Source organism: Melospiza georgiana, chromosome 10 (assembly GCF_028018845.1).
Source record: "Melospiza georgiana isolate bMelGeo1 chromosome 10, bMelGeo1.pri, whole genome shotgun sequence".
Taxonomy (NCBI): domain Eukaryota; kingdom Metazoa; phylum Chordata; class Aves; order Passeriformes; family Passerellidae; genus Melospiza; species Melospiza georgiana.
This window is the reverse complement of record NC_080439.1, coordinates 4,225,793-4,245,285: the sequence shown is the minus strand read 5'-3', so window position 1 is coordinate 4,245,285 and position 19,493 is coordinate 4,225,793. Positions and strand designations below refer to the sequence as shown.

General features: G+C 47.4%; 1 protein-coding gene across 1 annotated transcript in view; it reads left to right on the top strand.

Annotated features, from left to right (window-relative positions):
• The first annotated feature begins 15,294 nt into the window (after nucleotides 1-15,294).
• The window catches only part of SLC7A14 (solute carrier family 7 member 14), a 29,789-nt gene continuing 25,590 nt past the window's right edge, over nucleotides 15,295-19,493 (top strand). Inside the window, exon 1 of the mRNA XM_058030819.1 lies at nucleotides 15,295-15,560. The gene's annotated coding sequence lies outside the window, so the exon portion shown is untranslated. The remainder of the gene's footprint in view (nucleotides 15,561-19,493) is intronic.

The window sequence follows — 19,493 nt, the reverse complement described above, 5'->3', positions numbered from 1 at the left end:
TTTGCATACCCAAGGAAAGGCTATCAAATTAAATGGAACAATGGAAACAAAAAAAAAAAAGCCATCCTGTAACCTAGTTTGTGTTCCTACACTGTTTATGGTGATATGAAAGTGCTGCTTGATCAAAGAACAATTTCCAGGCTATTGTACAGTCAATTGGATTTTTCTTGGATACTGAGCTGTTTCCCGGCTCCCGAAGATATTGAACCTGGAAACGCTGCAGCAGCCAGAGCAGAGGAGTTGGAAGCTGTGTGCAGATGCACTGAATGCTCATCCATGGCTCACATGTGCTCCGTGCCCTCCCACACAGCCCGTGGGACGTGGTGCCCTGTGCGTGGCACTGCGCCGCACATCCCACAGGGACCGCGAGGGCTGGCAAAGGGAAAGGTGAAAGGAGGCCAACAGCACAAAGGATGGAGGCAGGGAAACATCCATGGCAGTCTGGGATGAGGAGGGACCCAGGACCCCAATTTACCTAGGCTGACGTGCTCTTTCCCCACCCTCCCAGCAGCTCTGTGGCACGGAGAGAAGCAGTTCAGTCCCTCGCCCCCAGACACCACCACAGGATCACACAGCGTGTGCTGCAACTTCAGCATGAAAATGAGAATCTCATCCACACCCAGCTCTTTACAAACTTAAAGGGGGCAAAAAAAAAAAAAAGACATTATAGAAGAGTGGGCTGGGCAAACCATGAGTAATAATTCCTGACCCCATGCCGAGGTTGTTAGCTATAAGGAAAATGTTCGTTCTCTCCTCCTTTACCTATTTTAAGTGCTTTGGAGTTCTTAATTCCTCTCACAGAATCTCAGGGTTACTTTGCCAACCTCCAGAATACTCCTAGCCCAGCATGGTGTTGTTACAAGCGCTCAACAACAGCTTTGTGTGTGCACCAGGTGGGGCTGGTGCAGGCTGAGCTTGCAAGGCCTGGGATATTCTGAATTTACATCAGTCGGGTCTTTTACAATGTAAAATAGGAAAAGAAAAATAAAGAAAGTAAATTACTGCACTGTCAGGAAAAAACATAACTCCAGGAGAAAACAGCAAGGCAGCCCTAAAAATATTCAAATATTCAAATATTCCATTCCAGCTCAGAAAGAAAGTATTGGCTATTTCTGACAATGCTGTTACTATCGCTAAATTTGTATTATTATTTCAGAGATTTAAGTCCATGCCCCAAAGGTGTCTCTGTCCAGAATCCAATAGACTGCAAAGAGAGCGATTAGGACAGCAAAGTGTTCTGTAAAATGGCTTCTGCCATCTGCCAGTCCTGTGCTGCTTTCCAGCACTCAGATGTCACTGATAGCTTCCCATCTGCAAAGCCCCTACCTTGCTTCCAGCCCAAGTTCAATCTCCATAAGCATTTCTTGGTTTCCTCTGCCCTACAGTCCTTCTGCATTTAGTTACTCATATGGAGATGGTGAGAAGCACAGAGATGTTTCACTCAAAGTCACCCTGGAGAAGCATCACCCAGTCCTCCTGTTCCAAACCTGTGCTCAAGGAGGAGACTCCATCCCCAGTGCTACCCAAAGAGGGGACCCTGAGCCCAGCCCTGACAGCCTGAGGGGCTCCTTGAGCACAGGACTGAACAGGGATGGGAAGTAAAGCAATTGCATTAGACAAGACAGAAATTTTTCTTCTTTTTTTCTATGTGCGCTCAATAGAAGAAAAATAACTGCAGGGAGAGACTGTGGGTGAGTGATGGGTTCTCAGCTTAGCAATATCTCCAGAAGAAATTCTGTATATTATATTTTGCTCTTGAGAGCAGTGATGGACGAGCTCCTCTCCTTCACATCTTCCCACAGTTAAACAGAGCCGACTCTCACCAAGCTGGTTTTGTCTTGCCTTGACCTTTTGGGAAGGAGCAGGGAAAATCCTCCTGGGGATTCACAGCAGGCTGTGCAGATGGGAAATGCCAGGGCCTCCCCAGCCCCTCCAAGCTTCTCTGGGCAACCTCTGCAGGGCCTCACCCGCTCTGAATAAGGAATTCCTTCCTAACATTTAATCTCAATCTCTCCTCATTTAGTTTAAAACCATTCCCCCTTGTCCTATCACTATCTGCCTGGGCAAAATGAGAAATGTTCAGCTGAAAAACACCAAAATGAGAAATGTTCAGGTGGCAAAATCACAGGGGAAGGTGAAGGTTAAATACCCAGACAAAAAAAACCCAACAAAGTAGTTCTCCACAATACAAAATCTGAAAACGGGGACAGAGCACATCCCACTGCTCTGCTATTACACACTGCAAATAAATTGTTTCTGCAAGAGAAATACATCTTTTCTGAGCAAAGAAAAAAAAAAAAAAAGCACAGTGGGGACTAATCAAATTCCATGTTCCTCAGCAGTGTAAGACTAATGCCTCCCACTCCAAAGCCATTTCAATAATTTGAAAAGAGAAGTAAAACCTTTAATGTCTAATGTGCTTTTCTTGTAGCTGTTTTAAGGAGCAGAGGACCTCAATGTATCAGTTTCCCTCCACAAACATTCCTGAGTTCATCTCCAAATCTCCAAAGTGAAAAGTTCACGATGAAGTTGGGTCATTATGGGATGGCGGCACAGACCTGAAGGTCTGGGGTCAGGCTCACAAATCAGAAATGTTCTGCCATCCCCAGGGCAAAGCTTTGCCCAACCACTTGTTCCTGGCTCGTGTTGATGGAATGAGAGCTCTGATTGCTTTGGCTACTGGAAAGGGCCTGGAACTCCCTGGAGCTGCAGGCAGGGAACAGATATGTTCAGTTTGGGGCGAAAAGCAAGCACAGATGTCAAAATTCCACTTTATCAGACTCATCAATCAATGTGATAATTAAATAAACAATCCCAAACCCAGAGGTTACTTTTGTTTTTCATTACAATCTGTACTTATTGCTTCTCTTTCCTTCATTTCTGCCCAATGTTTGGCTGAACTTGAACCCACCTGAATCACAGGACTCCCATGGATCAGCCTCCCATGAGGCAGAGGAAAACGTGCATCCAGATCCAGGTCATGAGTTTGCATGCCCAAAAACATTTCACACATTTTTAGGATATACCTCAGCCTCACTGTTTAGAGCTTCCTTTTAGCTCATCCACTGGGTACTCAGGTGGGAGACCAGGAATAACATTACTTTTAAGAAAATGAAAGAAAATGTTCGATATTCTGGAACCGTTGAAGCTGGGAGGAGAATTAAAACCAAAACAACACTGCCCTTCCATACAGAAGAAATTACCACTGTCTAGCCATCTTTTATTTTTTAAATTTTATAAATCTCCCATTGCTATTAAGGATTATTTGCACTGCCAAAAACTGATTTCTCTTTGCCAGCTCCTTCTTGTAGTCTATAGTCTCCTTTTTCCTATGGAGACAAAGCCATGGTGAACAATAGTACTGCAGATTTACCAGATAAACAACAAAAGAAATGTTACTACATACTCGAGACTTTGTCTTGACAGCATCAAGTAGATGTGCATTTCCAGCATTAAAAAAAAAAAGGGAAATAAATAAAATGCACTTCTTGGACTAGACATGACTTTTCATTTTAAAATATAAATTAACTCTTGCTCATGATGGTGCTGGACTGGCATGGAGGGGGCTCTGCTCAGTTTTTCTCCTACATTTACAAATGAACCAAAGCTTTCTTATAGGAAAACATCCATCTCTAAAGGAAATGATTTAAAAAGTTGGTAAATCTTTGTGAGGTCCCTAAGTGCCAACAAAAGAGCAAACTGGAGCCATCCTTCAGATGGATTTGATGATGGCAATGTCTGCCCTGAGAACGCTGCTGGATCCCTTCCCCAGCACATTCCACACCAACCACAAAAGCCAACATTTGCTCACAAAGCAATTGTTACAGAGCCAGCTCCTGACTTTTTAATTTATTGAATATTTGTTCCTCTTGACCGAAACTCCAGCAATCTCTCTGCCAGAACTAATATTTTAAATCGTGTATTTTAACATAATTTGAATAATTTTTTTCAAAACAAGTTATCGCGGTCCGTGCCCTCTTATTTTACATCCTGCCTAATCCCAAGGTCAAGGAACTCAAGAGGGGCTGCTTGATTTTTTTCTGAGCTTTGGACAAGAATTTCCAGACCCAGCAAGAGCACTCTGCCAGCAAAGGGCTGCATTTGCCATGGGCTCTCTCTGGTGTGCAATGGACACTTTACAGCAGGACCACTCCTGGTTTGTTTTTATTCACTCTCTGCCATGTATTTTAAACTTTTGTCCTCACTCAAAAAGCCAACAATTGTTTTGCAACATTCTTCTGTGGCTACCACAAAACTCTTCAATCAAAACTGGAGTGACAGCTGAAATTCATCTTTTCTAAAGCATTTTTTTCCATCTTTTGTATTGTTATTATGAAAAAGTTTGGGTTGGTCCATATCTACTGTCCACAAAAACAAACAGGAATGTTTATCACAAGGACAAATTGACCTATTTTTGGTTTAAAGAGGTGCCCTTTTGCAGTCTGTTCTGCAATAACTTGGTTTTAAATAAAGTTCTTGGGGTAGATAGGTGACAAGAGTTACTAGTAGCAGATACATATGAAGCTATTTTGACTCCCATGTTACATAACAATTACAACCTGTTGTATCCACACTGATATTTTTCAATGGTTCTACTCTGTCCTTGCAGTTCCTTCATGTAAGAATCTCTTGTTTTTCAGTTCAGGAGGGCAACAGGACTGAGACTGTCTCCCTTCAGCACCAAACAGCACATTTGACAACTAACCCGACACAAAGGCAAAGGAAATTCTGCTTCTATATTAACACCAAATAAACCCCCAATTTTTAATTGGTGATAGCTCAGCTGAGAGCTGCCTCCTGAGTCACCCCCCACCTCCTGTACAGGGAGGTGCTGTGAGCCCAGAGGAAAACACAGCACCCTGCAGAAATCTTGGGTTCAGTCGGGTCTCCAGCCTGCCAGAGGCAATCTCTCCAGGAGAGGATTATTGACTCTGAGCTGCATCATCCGGGGGATGCAGCAAACTGATGAGATTTAGAGGATGGGGAGGAAAACACAGAACCCAGCTGAAAGACCAAGGAATATTGAGAATTGTGTGGACTGAACATATTGGAAGGATTGGAAAGCAACAGTAACAAACGGATAAAATAAATAAAAGTCGGAATCTTCCACAAAACAGCTGCTGGAAATGTTATTTTTTACTTGGTTTTCCCTGCATTCTGACTGCCGTCCTCACCCTTAATCCTTATAAAGAAAATAAATTTTAGAGAGAGCATTTTCTTCCTCTAATGCAAGATATTTTGAACAGAAGAAGAAACTTGCTGCAAGCCCTCCCAAGCCCACACTTACCACAGTGCTGGACAAGGAGGACACCATTCATCCTGCTGGGGTACACTGAGAACCATGAACAAAAAGCTGGTTTTCCCAGATCTTTAAATGGAACAGGAAATTTTTTTTTTTTACTTTTTGCTTTTCCCTCCCCCCCATTTATCTCCACCCCAATTGCCCTGACCAGTCTCTCAGGAATGGTGGGATGGCATTTGTGTGTGGGATGGCTGTGGGTAGGAGCCTCCACCAGCGTGAATCAGCCCAGCTGAGGCCATCAGCTGATTGCTGCCAGCTGAGCCTCTGCCCCCGTGGCTCATCCTGCTGCCAGCACAGAGCCCCAGAAAGCCAGGCTGGGTCACAGCTGCTCTCAAGGTGGCACTGGGGTGGCTCCGGTGTCCCCCCCTGCCCCAGGAGGGGATGCTGGGCAGGAGGTTGTGGCCGTGGCAGCAAACCTCGAGTCAGGGCTCTGAAAATGACAGCAGGGGGGGACAAGGAAGGGCTCTGAGGAGAACAAGTCCCCCCTTGCAGCCACCTTGTGTGAGAGCTCTTCAATCTGCTTCTGTCAGGGCAGGGGGGACAGGGAGGATGGCTGACGCAGGGATGACCGAGTTCCCCGGGACTGTAATTACATGGGATTAAAATGCAGAGCTCTGCAGTTACGTTTTGACAGAAATTACAACCTCCACAGGGGGAAAAGTCAGGGAAGGGCAGCAATAAAGCAGAACAGGCAGGCAAATCCAGCTCTGATTTAAGCACATCTCCGCTGCCAGATTTGGCCACTTGGCACCCACTGACAGCTGTGTATTACTCAGTGATCCTTCCTACCAGAGGCAAAATCACAAATTTCCTTAGGGATTGCTAAAATGGCTCTGGATTTCTGCTTCGGTGTTGGGCAGCATTTCTTCCCTTCCCCCAGATATTCACTGCTTTTCCTGCAGAGATGAGCCAGTGATGTGTTCCCCTGCCCTCTCCTCTCCCTGGCCAGCAGCACCCTGGGCTGCCCCTGCCCTGCTCCCCCCTGCCTTCAAGAATCATTAGTTATTATAAGGGAGAACACTTTCTTTAACTGCACAATGTCAAATGACTCTTCAATTTAAGAGCTCATCAATCCAGGGCCGAGCTGCTCTGTGGTGAGACTCACTGCTGGCATTCCACTTGTGAGCATGCCCTGGCTGGGAAATACTCAGACAATCCAACTGCCAGCAGGAAATAATAGCTTGTAAGTCATGGAAAAGCCAGGAAAATAAAAATTAAAACAATGAGGATAGGCTTGGATAAGTGTTACAGGTAGGGAATTAGAAAAGTGTCACAGATGAGGGTGGGTAGGGGCTGGCATTGGTTACCTTTGAGGAGCCCATTAGGCTGAACATCTGCATTTCCAAGCAGGACTAAACTCCATCAGGAGACTGGGCTTGCTCCGATGCTGTTTTAATGTTTAATTTATTCAGAATAATTTAGCTTCATTTGGGGAGTTGCAAATGAACTGTTACTTGTTCTGTGTCAACAAATCACTGGGGTTTCTTGCTTAGAAAAATAAAAAGGAAAACAGGCCTATTGACAAAGCCAGTGCTGCTTGTTCATTAGCCACCTTTCCAAAGACCAGCTGGGGGAGAGAGACAAGGGATAAGTCACCCAGCAGTGGCAGTGATGCTCCACAGCAGCTCTGTTGAAGCACAGCACACCTCCAGACCAATGGCCAGCAGGAAAAGGGAAATTTCACTCCTGGGGCATTGGAAAGAATGGAATACCCAGCAAACCACAACTTCCTGAGCTCCCTCCTGTATGCTTGAACACCATAAAAGCCCCAGGATAAATTGACTTTCTGATTTGCCTGCTGGTGTGTCCATCTGTGATGCGTTTGAGGAACTGCTGGTGTCAGGCACCGTGTGTGGCACTGTGCAGGTCACCAAAATGCAGCTCAAATGCTGTGTTATTCACAGAGCAAGCCAAACACAGCGCCCACGTGAGACAATGGTGGGTCCAGGATGTGAATGCCATCCCCAGCCCTGTGTGGTGAGCACCACTGAGGGTTCACATCCCTCTCAAGGAGCTGGGGCTGGAATGAGAGGGGGTTCCCTCGCCCCCTCCCCTGACTGCAACAGGCAGGAGTTGTATAAACCAGGAGAAACATGAGTGAATCATATGCTTCAGAGTCCCTGCTGGTCTCTGTTCTCATAAATCAAGAAGGTAAATATAGATCAGTCCCTGCCTGGGTTTATCAGGGTGTGTTTGAGCAGAAGCTGGGCTGTAGATGCTTTATGTGGGCAGTGAGGACACACCCTGAACACTAATCTGGTTTGTCTAATTGATGTGGTTTCTCTTTTGCTGACTGGATACATTAAGAAATTGTTCATTCATTCCTCCTGTTTTTTAAATTGAAATCTACTGTACTGTACCCAAAAGCATGAAACAAAGCAAACCATTTCATTTTCCCTTGTGTCCTGCGCAGAAAAGATGGAACCAACTCCTGCCTCAGCTCTCATTTCCAGCTCTGCTCACTGCTGGTTTCATGAGACTGAAAACATCACCCCACATTAGGTAAATCTTTTCATAAAAGCCATTAACTCCTTTGTGGAAAAGCCCGGTGGATTTTTCCATGAGATGTAATTTCTAAAAGCCTGTCGTTATAAATGCACAACATCAAAGGCCAGGAAAACAACAATAAATTTTAAAAAAGAAAGCAGCAGAACGGGTCAATGCAAGCAGCATTTTATTTATGTACATTCCACCTGATTTCAAGAGCTACATCACGTCTATACCTGGCCCACTCCAGAACCAATTCATCAAAACATGTACTTTTAGCATCAGATCCCATGGAACCAGAAAAGAAAACAGCACTTGCTTTGCATTGATCAAGTGGGTTTTTTTCTATGAAAAACATTTTTCCCCCTCAATTTTCCAGTCCTTTTCCTGCACTATGAGTCTTTTGCATGCTAGCTGGCACATCAGTGATGAAAAACACACTGTCCTAATATCCTCCTCCAGCTCTACAGAAGCTTGCTTGAAACCTATTTACTGCTGGGATGTGCATATTAATGTCTTGCCTTGTTTGCCTCCACAAACAGAAAGGAGCTATTTTAAGTTAGTAGGAGATACACAAACTATTGAAAGTCCAATCTTTGTTTTCTGGAGAAGCCATCTGGCGCCCATTCCCTCTTTTGCATTGGTTTCAAAGCTTCTCTGGGGTGTGGACAGCCCCTCCCCGTGTATCAACAAAAGGTCAATCAGGAATGGTTGTCCAGGTGGTGGGAGATGTGCCAGGGACCTGACCCAGGGCAGGGCATTGCACCAAAGCCAGGGGATGGGGCAGCCACAGCTGAGATCCAGCTCCTCATCCAGCCAGGACCCTGATCTCTGATAGGGATATAATGAATACCAAACTAAAACCTAAAACTGTGCTGCCCCAGGCTGTGATGTTATCAGGCTCCCTGGAAAGCTGAGCTGCACCAGCCCCTGCAGGCCTTGGACGGGAGATTTGAGCAAATGTGCTGCAGGTAATTCAATCCGAGCTGCTCCGCTCTCCCCAGCAGCGCTCAGCCAAGGCTGCATTACGATATTAAACCCACAGTGACTTCAGAGGTGTGGGCTTTGGCTCCTTGTCCTTCAGCTGACATGCAAAATCAGGCTGAACAGACCTGGAATGGCCCAGCTGAAATATCTTGGCTGAGGTTCAGCTGAGAAGCTGTGTTTAGTCTGAGGCAAAGTGCACTGTGGTGCACATCTGGATGAAGCTTTTCCTTCAGTGCTGACCCTTCCCACCACTGGCCTTTGCATTTAGCAGTAAGGAATCATTGGGGAAGAGTAGATCAATAGAAATGTCAATAACAACAAACTATCAGATCAATACCTTCCTCTTTTGTTCTGCAGTGCTGTTGGTTTCAGAGCAGATGTGCTCTCTCCTGAAGAGCTGAGGCTACTGAGCTTCAAACCCTGGGATGCTTCTAAACCTTCCCTTTCCTGCAGGGCCTGCTCCTGGGACAGCAGCAGTTATTCTGAACACGCAAAAAAGCTGCACTTTTGGTGAAAAACAAACAACAGACAATAAACCCTCTTATCTGCATGCAAAGCAAATGCACTCCGGCAAACAGCAGCCTCTCATCAAACCCTGGGATGGGCAAAGCCCTGTCCATCATTATTAGCAAGATGGATAAATCACACAGCCAGCTATGATGCCCAGGAAGCATTCACATAGCTTTCTTTTTTCCTTCCCCAGAAAAAAAAAAAAAAAAAAAAAAAAAAAAAAAAAAAAAAAAAGCTGTTTTCTTTTTTATCCAAGCAGAAACAGTTCAGTCTCTGGGTCAAACTTGGCCAGCAAATGCTAAAATACTCTGCAGACCACCACTGATTTAACCTGGCGTTCTCAGCAGTGTGAGCGACCTTTTGTGCATGAACCCAAAACAAACACTGTGGGTAACGCTGCTGCTACTGAGGGCACCACAAACAGCTCCTCCTGTGTGTGGACAGCCCAGCAGGGACTAAGCTGGAATCATCTTTGTGCTGTTACTTTCTCTGTTACTCTCAGAACAGACAACTATGACCAAATCCTGCCATCAGCTTCACCCTGTGACTTTAATCAAAATCTAGATGAGCTAAACCCACCTGCAGGACAGCAGGAACTGGTCAAGTATCACTTGATTAATCCATAATCATCACAGCAGACATGGTGAGACCTGGATGGACACTTAGCAGCTACACGGCGCCCAAAACATTCATATTAACCCATGAGATGAAGTAGCTGAGAAAGCAAAAAAATAAGAGTTCTGTCTGGTTTGGTTGTTAAAAGCAGACTTCTCTGAATAAGAAAAAAATAGCGTGTGGTTCTTTAAATAAAGCAGCAGCCTCCAAACACTGAATCATTTAATCCCCTCTCCTGGCAGCTGCTTTATCCCAGCCTCACCCGGGCCTGCAGCCCCAGGGCAGCCCTGCTGGGGACTGCAGCTCCCAAAGGTGGGTGTCCCCAAGGTGTCCCCACCCCAGCAGCCCCCAGCCCCATCCCACAGCTCCTCCTGTGTCTCTGGTGGGGTTAAGGCTGCTCTTCCCCTTTGGGGGTGGTGGTGGCACCACCAAAGGGCATCCCAGCTTCTGCATGCACCAGTGGCAGCCTCCAGCCAGGGGAGAGGCACAGCTCATGCTGGAGCCAGGCTTGGGCTGTGTGTTTGCATGGGGATTTGAAAGGGATTTATTTAATGCTCCATCACCCCGAGGGTCTCTAACAGTGAATGTGGCTGATGGATGCATTACCCATCTTCTCTGCTGAGCCTGGCATGGATGACACAGAGCAGGAAGGAAAGGGGCTGGGAGAAATTTTAGCTGGATAACATCAAATGGCAAAGCACTGCCAGGGTTTGCTGTGCTGGGATTTCATCTGTTTCTGTTTATGCCCAAGCACCACTGATGCAGAGGGAAGCACCTGATATGGGTTTATGAGGAACATCCATGTGGATGTTTCCTTTCAACCTGGCCAAGATGCCTCTTAGCAATGCAGAATAACCCCAGAGTAATCCTTTCCATTGCTCTAAGCATAAATTAAACCCATGGCCAGTTCCACTGCACACAAGTGATTTAAATAATGAAGAGGGTGCACTGTGAGTGCTGGGCTCACAGGGGATGGACAGGGCCCAGCAGGGTCAGGGCTGCAGTCCCTGAGCATCAGGGTAAGAGCTCCTGGGGTCAGGAGGAGGCAGACCCAGCTCACCTCTCCAGGCACCTCCTTTCACCTGCCCAGCTAATTGCAAGGGAATTCCCCCAGCTGAACTGCTCCACTGAGGTCCCATAAGGAAAGCAGAGACAATCCCTCACCAAAGGAAATTATAGCCTGTAATTTCTTCAGCCAAACCACTCCCTGAGACTGGGCAGCACTTCCAATGCCATTTCACATGACTGGGATACAGAGAACTCTGAACTCACCCAGGACTCCAACTGCAGGGCCAGTCACTCCAGTGAGGTTTTATAAGTCTCGAGTCAGGGCTTTAGTAACAGGACTGCCCTTCCTCATGCTGGTGCTCATCATGGCACAGGTCATCAGGTGAGACAGCAAGATTAATCCTTGTTATAATCCTCCTACAGGGATGCCTCCATCACTCTGACCCCTACAGGTACTCACTGAGGTTCCAACAATGCAAAGGGAAGAAGAAGAGAGGCCAAGCATCCTGGCAATGCTTCTAAAAATACCTTCTAGTACTTCCAGCAGGGCTCCACTGGGTCTCTGCTCCGAGACAAAGCTGAACTTTGCAGTGGATGTCTGGGAGCTGCTGCTGTTCTGGGAGATGGCAGGGGATGCTACAGACCAAATCCAAGAGAGAACACTTGTCAGAGCCATGGCCATGAGCTGTTGGACATGCAGAGTGAGCAGTGGAGGGGTGAGCAGCTCCCATCACTGCACCCCTGTGCTTCTCTCTGTGATGTTCCTGTGCAGCCTGGTGCCTGCAGACAGAAGTGCTTTTCTATGAAACATCAGTGGTACCTTACAGCCAGCTGTGCCTTCAGCCCTGCTCTCTAACAGAGGCTGCTGAGGGATGGCAGCCAGCACACAGACACACAAACGGCACAGGAAAGGTGCTGCAGCTTCCCCCTCCTAGTCTCAAATAGTTTTTTCCTTTGGAAACACAACCCAAACCAGTGCAGTTTTGTAAGACCAACAGAAATGTTTTGGGGAGACCAAGCACACACATTGGGACCCCAATGTACATCCAAGGGGAACCCAAGCTGCTTGTCTTGAGCATTCCTTTAGTCTGTTTTGATGGTGTCAAAACATTCTGAGAAACAGCGCTGAAGAAAACTCATCAAACCAATGGAAATGGAGACAAGCCTTTCCTCTCTGAGGAGTTTTCATGGAGGGAGAGAGGGCCCATGAGGTGAGGATGCTGGAAGCCCTAGCAGAACCTAGGGGCCAGCAGGCCCCTAGAGATATTGATTGTTTTAATATGAAGCTGTGCAGATAAGGAGATAACCCAGAAAAGCAGGAACTGTGGTATTTAAATGGCATGATTAATTAGTCACGGATGAGAGGAGTATGTGAGGGGATTATGAGAGGTAAACAAACATTTTAATAACAGTAAGAAAGAAAGTCAATAGGGCAGTTTTGCTGACTTTCTCTTTCTGTATTTAGAGTCACAAAAAAATAAAATTATGTCACATGAAATTGGAATGGCCAAATTTGATGGTAAGAAGAAAAATAGCCAAGATAATGAGATAGCAGCTGGTGGAGATCCCTGCTCCAAGGTGTTATTGAGGCCAAAGCCTTGGTCAAATTCAGACTAGGATTAAGTATTTAAATGACCAGTCAGATAGTGGGCAGAAATTACCTTGGTCTAGAAACTGGACAGTGCCTGGGGACAGAGGAAATTCTGCTGCAAATGTGCCATCATGTGCTTGACTGCTATGGAAAATGTCACCTTAATCTGAGGGTGACCTCACTGGTGGGACTTGTTGGGAAAGTAACTTGTCCTCATTCAGTTCTTCATCCACATTTAATTTACCTGAAGAGGAACATTAGAGGGGTAGCTGTAAAAATTCAGGATTCAATTCCTGCAAGACTGGAAGTTACAAAACTCATGAGAACAGGGTAAAGATTAATGGGAAAGAGCTTAAGTGATCCTCTGACAAAACGTTTGTGGCATTTATTACTCAAGGTGGCAGCAGGTTGTTGTGCATAGCTAACAGCAGGTGCCACTGGGTAAAACAGAAGAAATCTTACAAAAAGAAGATTAAGGCTGGGATAAAACAGGGTCTAGAAAGCTACAAAACAGCAAAGTCCTCTGAAGAAAGCTCTCTGAGCAGTAAAGGTGGAAGATGGGGGTGGTGTCATAGTGCTGCACAATGATTTTTTAAAGACCAAAAATCTGCTACCAACCAAACTGCCCATGCTCTGGTACAGCAGCCCCAATTAATAAATACAAATCAAATTATTCTGAACCCACACACATAAATAAATCCCCCCAAAACTCGGCCACACTGCCAATCCTTTCAGAAACACACCAGCCCATGCCCTTTACCTACACACTGTACAAGCACCAAGGAGTTGGGTGTGAGCACAAGAGGCTGGTGGTGCTGTCAGCTGGAGCTTACCATGGTGTTAAAAGTGATGAAAAAAAGAGGCAATAACAAATGCAGAAGGTTTTCTCCTTTGCACAGATGCAGGCCAGGGGAAGCTCCTGCTATCAGCCATCCACAGCTCCATCCAGTGTCCAGGGACTGAGTGAAGCCAGTGGGTGTGAACAGAAACAACAACAAGCAAATGGGAAGCATCAGGACCACAGAGAAGGACAGGAGAGCAGCTGCATCTCTGAGTGTTGCTTTCAGGCAATCAAAAAATAAGGAAAATAATTAAAACAGGGTTTCAAAACTGCTGGTTGTGAGGAAGGTAATCAGCTGACAGTGCTTTGTCTCTGTGCTGTGCTGGCCAGAGTGGCAGGAAGGGAACAGAGCATCCTGTCATCCTGTGATGGCACCTTCTGCTGGCCAGCAGTAACCTGGAGAGGTTTTCTGTGCCTGTTTGGGAGGACAGGGACTGCAAGGAGACTTCCATGAGGGAGAGAAGAGAGCAAGGTAAAGCTGTGCTGGAGAGAGGAAGGAGTCTGGTAATAAAGTGGGAAGATTGCGGCACTCATCTGGGAAGACACAAAAACTGCCACAGGAGTCAAGGCTGGAAAGGAAATTGGAGGTGACATGTGGTCTGCTCTCCTGGCCAAAAACAAGATCATGGATGTGGAATCACAGAATAATTTGGGTTGGAAGGGTAAGGGTCACCCAGTCCAGCCCCCACCCTGCCGGTATCTGTGCAATGTCACTGTCTGTATGTCCCCAGAAGGTCACTGCCATGGATGCAGCTCTGTCAGGGTCACTCACGTTAGGCAAACATTGGCTTCTGAACTGAACTGCTTGCACTGAAGGATCCCACCTTTAACTTTTATCAGAAGAGGTTTATTTCAGTTTTTGGAGGATGAAAGGTCTCTCTCCACTGGAGACACAGCTCTCACAGGGAATAGGTCCTGTTAGAAGCTATAGAATGAAGCTGTAACAGATACTGAAACCAGATCCTCCCCAGGCATCACTGGAGATGAACCCAGTTTGGATTTGATGTCAAAATACAGCTAGGGAGTATTTCTAGAGCAAACCAAACAGCAGAAACTGAGAAACAAAACTGCAAAAAGGAATAATCTTGACCATTAATTTCAGCTATCCTCTAAAGTAGCTATGGGTATAAAATATTAAATATATCCTGAACCTGATACCTAATTCCTCCCAGCTGGGCTGTGCAGAGGGCTGGACAGCACAGCACGCTGCAACGCATGAGGCATTATTTTAGTCCTGATTCTGCCTGTTCCGGGATTACAGCATTAACACCCAAATCTCAGAGTGCAGCTCAAGGAGAAAACAAAAACGAGATTCCCCACGCTCTGTGCTCTGTCCTGGGGTGAGGAAAGCCCTGCGCTGCAGCAGGCAGCCAGAAGAGTTAATTTTCACCAGCCAGCCAGTCTGGGGGAGGCCACCCGCAGCCCTCAGGACGCTTGGCCAGGCAGGGAGGACCGGCAGGGAGGGGAGGTGGCCATGGGGGTGGCACGGAGCTCTCCCGGGGCCGGCGCGGCCCGCGGCTACTGCCGGCGGTCACATGCGGCAGGCGGGGAGGGGAAGCGCTGAATAATTGAGGAGCTGCAGCGCCCTCCTCCCTCCCTCCCTCCCTCCCTCCATCCATCCCCGTCTCCCCTCCCTCCGCCCTGCGTGCTCGGCCGGCAGCCGGGCTCGGGTCGGCGGTGCCGGCGCAGCCCCCCCGCCCCTGGGGCTGCAGCAGCAGCGCCGCCCCCGCAGCGCCGCCCGCGTCCCTCCGCGCCCGCGGTGAGTGCGGGAGGGCCGGGGGGGAGCGGGAGCGGGGGGAGCCTGGGGGCTCCTCGGGGAGCGGAGACGGGCGGTGAGCCCGGGGAGGGTCCGTCCGGAGAACCGGGAAGGTCTGTCCGTCCGGAGCCCCGGGAAGGTCTGTCCGTCCGGAGCCCCGCCGGGCAGCGCGGCCGCGGCCCCCCCCGCGCGCAGACGGAGCCGGTTCTGTGCCCCGCTGGGCAAAGGGAGCGCTCCGGATCCTTCGGGCCACGGAGCACCGGCCCCGCGGGAGCCCAGCCCGGCTGAGCATCCCCCGCCCCGGCCCCGCGTTGGCGGAGTGTCGGGCACTCCGCCGCGGGGAGGAGGAGGAGGCGGGGGCGCCGGGGCTGGCGGCGCGGGATTGATTGGAAACGGGGAAAAAAAACCGGAGTGACAGGAGGGACACCGGGTGGCCTGAGAGAAGCGACAGCTCTTGCTACAGGTGACGGCGCGGAACGCGGCGCGGGGAGGTCGGGACGCTGCGGGAGGGGGGCTGTGAGGGGACAGAATGCGAGCAGGAGGGAGAGGACGGGCAGGGGGCACCGCGGGGCCGGTGCCACCCCCGGGGCCGGTGCCGGTGCCGCCCCGGGGCCGCTCGGGCTCGGCCGGTCCCGCGTGCGGCCGCGGCTCCGGGCGGGCGCTGTCCGCGGTGCTGAAGCCCCGACGGGGCGGCCCCGACCCCGCGGACGGGCCCCGGTTGCGGCTCCGTCCTCCTCCCCCCTTTTTGCGCCTGCAAAACTCCCCGCGACTCCGGGGCCGGGAATGGAGTTGGCTTCCTCTTTACGTCACCCGGCTCGGCGCTGTTTGTTGATTCCGCACGGGTATTCTGGAGCTGCCGGGCAGCGAGGTGCGCTCCGGCGGCGCTGCTCAAAATCCCCATCTCTGCTCTCGCAGCCGCTCTGCGACCCCAGTATTGTGCCCTATTATTTAATAGTTTGTACAGATCGGCTTGGTGCCCTCCTGGCACAGGCTGAGTGCTCCAAAGCAGGGTTTGTGCGAGCAGCACCGGCTCTGGAGAGGAAGGGGAAAGCCCTGTCTGGCTGACCCCAGTGAAGATTTTTGTCTCAAAAGAGCCATGTCTGATTTAATCTAGTGTATTAAGTGATTAATTCTCCCAGTGTCCCTGAGTAGCAGGCAAATGGGTTTCAGCAAGCCGAGGCATTTGTTTAACTGCCCAAAAACTGTCATGAGACTGAAAGTCTGTTTGCTAAAGATATTTACATGTGTTTGTTTTATTGGTACACATTGCTAAGGCATGTGACTTAACAGAGTTGAAAAACATATTGTAAATAAACAAAAACCCTCAAACAAGCCAAAAACAGTGCTAGAGAGAAAAGTTACCTAGATTAAACTCAGCATCTGTTCTTAAAATGTACTGCTCCATGGGGAATGTCTGGTGCATGAGAACAGAGAATTAGGGGGTCTTGCAGAGGTCCAAGGTCTGATTTCCCATTTTAATCTATTAAAGGTGGTAAAATTTCCCAACAAAACAGTTACTGATGAGTAGTAAATAGTGTAAACAAGGAATCTTGGGTCCTCTTGACATGAACTCAAATGTGCATACATATCTGAGAAGACAGCACAGATGCAAGAGCTGTGATAAGACAAGTCAGGGAACAAGAAAAAAGGAAAAAAAGGCTTGTTTAGTTGCTCTTCAGTAAGTGGAGATGTAGGAAGGAAATTTTACCTCAGCCCTTGAAAACAGACTGCTAGAGCACAGCAGACATCAACAAAAATGACAACGAAATTGGAAGTAAGGGAAAAAAAAAAAGGAAAGAAAAACCAAAACCTGTCAAGGACTGGAGAAAGGCCCTTACAGAGGAGGAATTACAGCACCTGAGAATTCACTTCATTAAAAAGCAGGGAGGGAAGTGATGTGAATCCTTGAATCTAAGAGCCTCTACAGAGGGAAATTACCAGGCACTGAGTTATTCCTCTGTCTGCCAAAGAGAGGCACAACGTGAGCTGGTGCTGAGATGCTAAAGCCAAAACATTCCAATTTAAGGGAGGGATCACATTTTTCAGCAGAGGAGTGCTGATGACCTGATGTAGGAGCCATCAGAAAACGTGCTGGATTCTCCATCTGTTCGTGTCAAGGTTTGATGTCCTCCTCCCAAAATATGCAGCTTAGCCAAAGCAAGGCACTGGGCTCCCTGCAGCACAATTGCCTGGAAACCAATGGGCTGAGACTCAGACAGAATTAACTCCGGGGACTTTATGGTACCTTTGATCCTTAATTCCCCAAATAAGGCACGGAGATGCCACAACTTTAATTCCAGGTGCCCCAGCTGCCCCTTGAGATAAGCACTACCCCCTCAGTGGGTGAGATTTTTAACCATATGCCAAGAGCAGAGCTAATAAGTGACCAAATTCTATTTTGAATCCTCCAATTTTCCAACTGGTTTCATTAATTAACTCTCCCCCCAAAGAATCTCTTTCTTTGTGCATGTTGCAGGAAAGGGAAGCATTTTAAGACATAAAACATTCTCCTCAGGGAGTTATTCATGACTCTCAAGTCAAGACATGTTTTATCCTTCTCTAATTTTTTTTTTTTTTGATTATACAAAAATGATGAAAATTTATTCTTTGTGTAACTTCAGAGTCTCAGATGGGATCATATCAGGAAGGATTCCAGCCAAAATCATTTTAAAGGATATATTTGTAGGCTGGTTTGACACTACTTCCTTCTGAAGACAGTCTGTTTTCTCAGTTCTGAAATCACGCACATGTAATAAAATTTCTTCCCTGTTCCCTTAAAGGCAACAGGAGATTTTCTAGAAAATTCAATGAGAATGGGAAAGCCTCCTAACAGCTAAATTAATGGTTTTTCTCTGAAGCACTGCAACATTCAAGCAAATAGGATGGCAAGAACGTACACAAACATAAACACAATCCTGGGCTCTTCATGAAGCCAAGAAAAAAGAAGAGAATAACAGAGCAGTCTGTAACTGATTTCTTAGTCCCCAAATAATCAAAATTATGTTTCAGAGCACCTGAACTATTAAAATCATCATAATGTTTAAGCAACATATTGTTGTTTCGATTATTAAGACATTTTAAAAACAAGAACGCAAAAATAAAGCAAATACTTCTTCAGCTGTAGGTAGCAGTGGGATCTGTATATCACACAAAAAACAACATAAGCAGGGGGGCAGCATGGGTGACTCCCACATTAATAAAAAGAATTTAAAGCTCCAGATCACTCCCAGATTTGTGCCCTCTATAATATATAAAACCAATATATAAAACCATGAGCTTGTCAGCCTGTGAGAGGCAGATCTGGGTATGTAAAGTATCCAGAGCCCAGAAATACAGCAGGCATTTTTCAACTATTTCTATGGATATGAAAAGCTGGCCAGAGTCTCACCTCAGTCCAGGGTGAGTCTGCTGAACTCATTAAACCACCCACATGTAAATGGGAGCAGACCCAGATCCACAGAGAGTCCTAAGACATTTTTCACTTACAAGGAATTAGACATAGCTAAGCTGTGGTTGTCAACGGGAAAATGCCAAAACTGAAAGAACTGGAAACTGCAATTTTCCTCTTGTATATTGAGAAAAATTCTCCTGAGTTTCCTTGGCTCGTTGAATGGCAGCATTGGTTCCAGACTCTGCAGGCATCTTCAGGGGACTGGGTGCTCTGGCCAGCATTATGCTCCCAGCACTGCCCATCACCAGGCTGGAACATCTCTGAGAGAAAACTATTTTTTCCCACAATAAAACTGTCAGACCAAAGCCCAGGCACTTATGAAACAAAGCCAGTGAGGTGGAGCCACAGAGCACATGACTCCATTGTTTCTGTTCCTCTGCACAGTCACTGTATCCATAATTCATTGAAAGCCATGACACCATAAATTAAATCCACCTGGCAGGTGAACAGAAGAAGAGCTTTTGCAGCACGTGTGTTTCCAGCACCACATCCTAATTCTCAGGACAGGATCAAAGTGGCTTGCTGCCTGCAGGGAAATGGGTTTCTGTTGCCATGCTACAACTGTCTGTGGGTGTATCTGTGTCAAAACTTCAGTAAAAATCTATAAAACAACACATGGGCTCAGGGCAGCCCCTGTTAGCACCCACTGGGTTTATTGGTGACCATGACCTCAGTTAGTGGTTTGGGCCATTCCTCCTGCACATCCTCAGCTCCCTGAGCCTGTGCTGAGTCTTCCTCAACAAAATTTTTTAAAGCTGAGGATAGAAACATCCCTTTGTGCATCACTTGCACGCTTGGGAACATTCCACATGCAGCAGCAGAATTAAAACTTAGCTTTAAAAGTGTGCCTAAGCATTACTGAACCAGGTCTCAGTGATGGACCTGTTGAGCTGCGGTGCTCAGCAATGCCAGGGCGGCTCCAGGTGGGATTTGGGCACTCTGGTC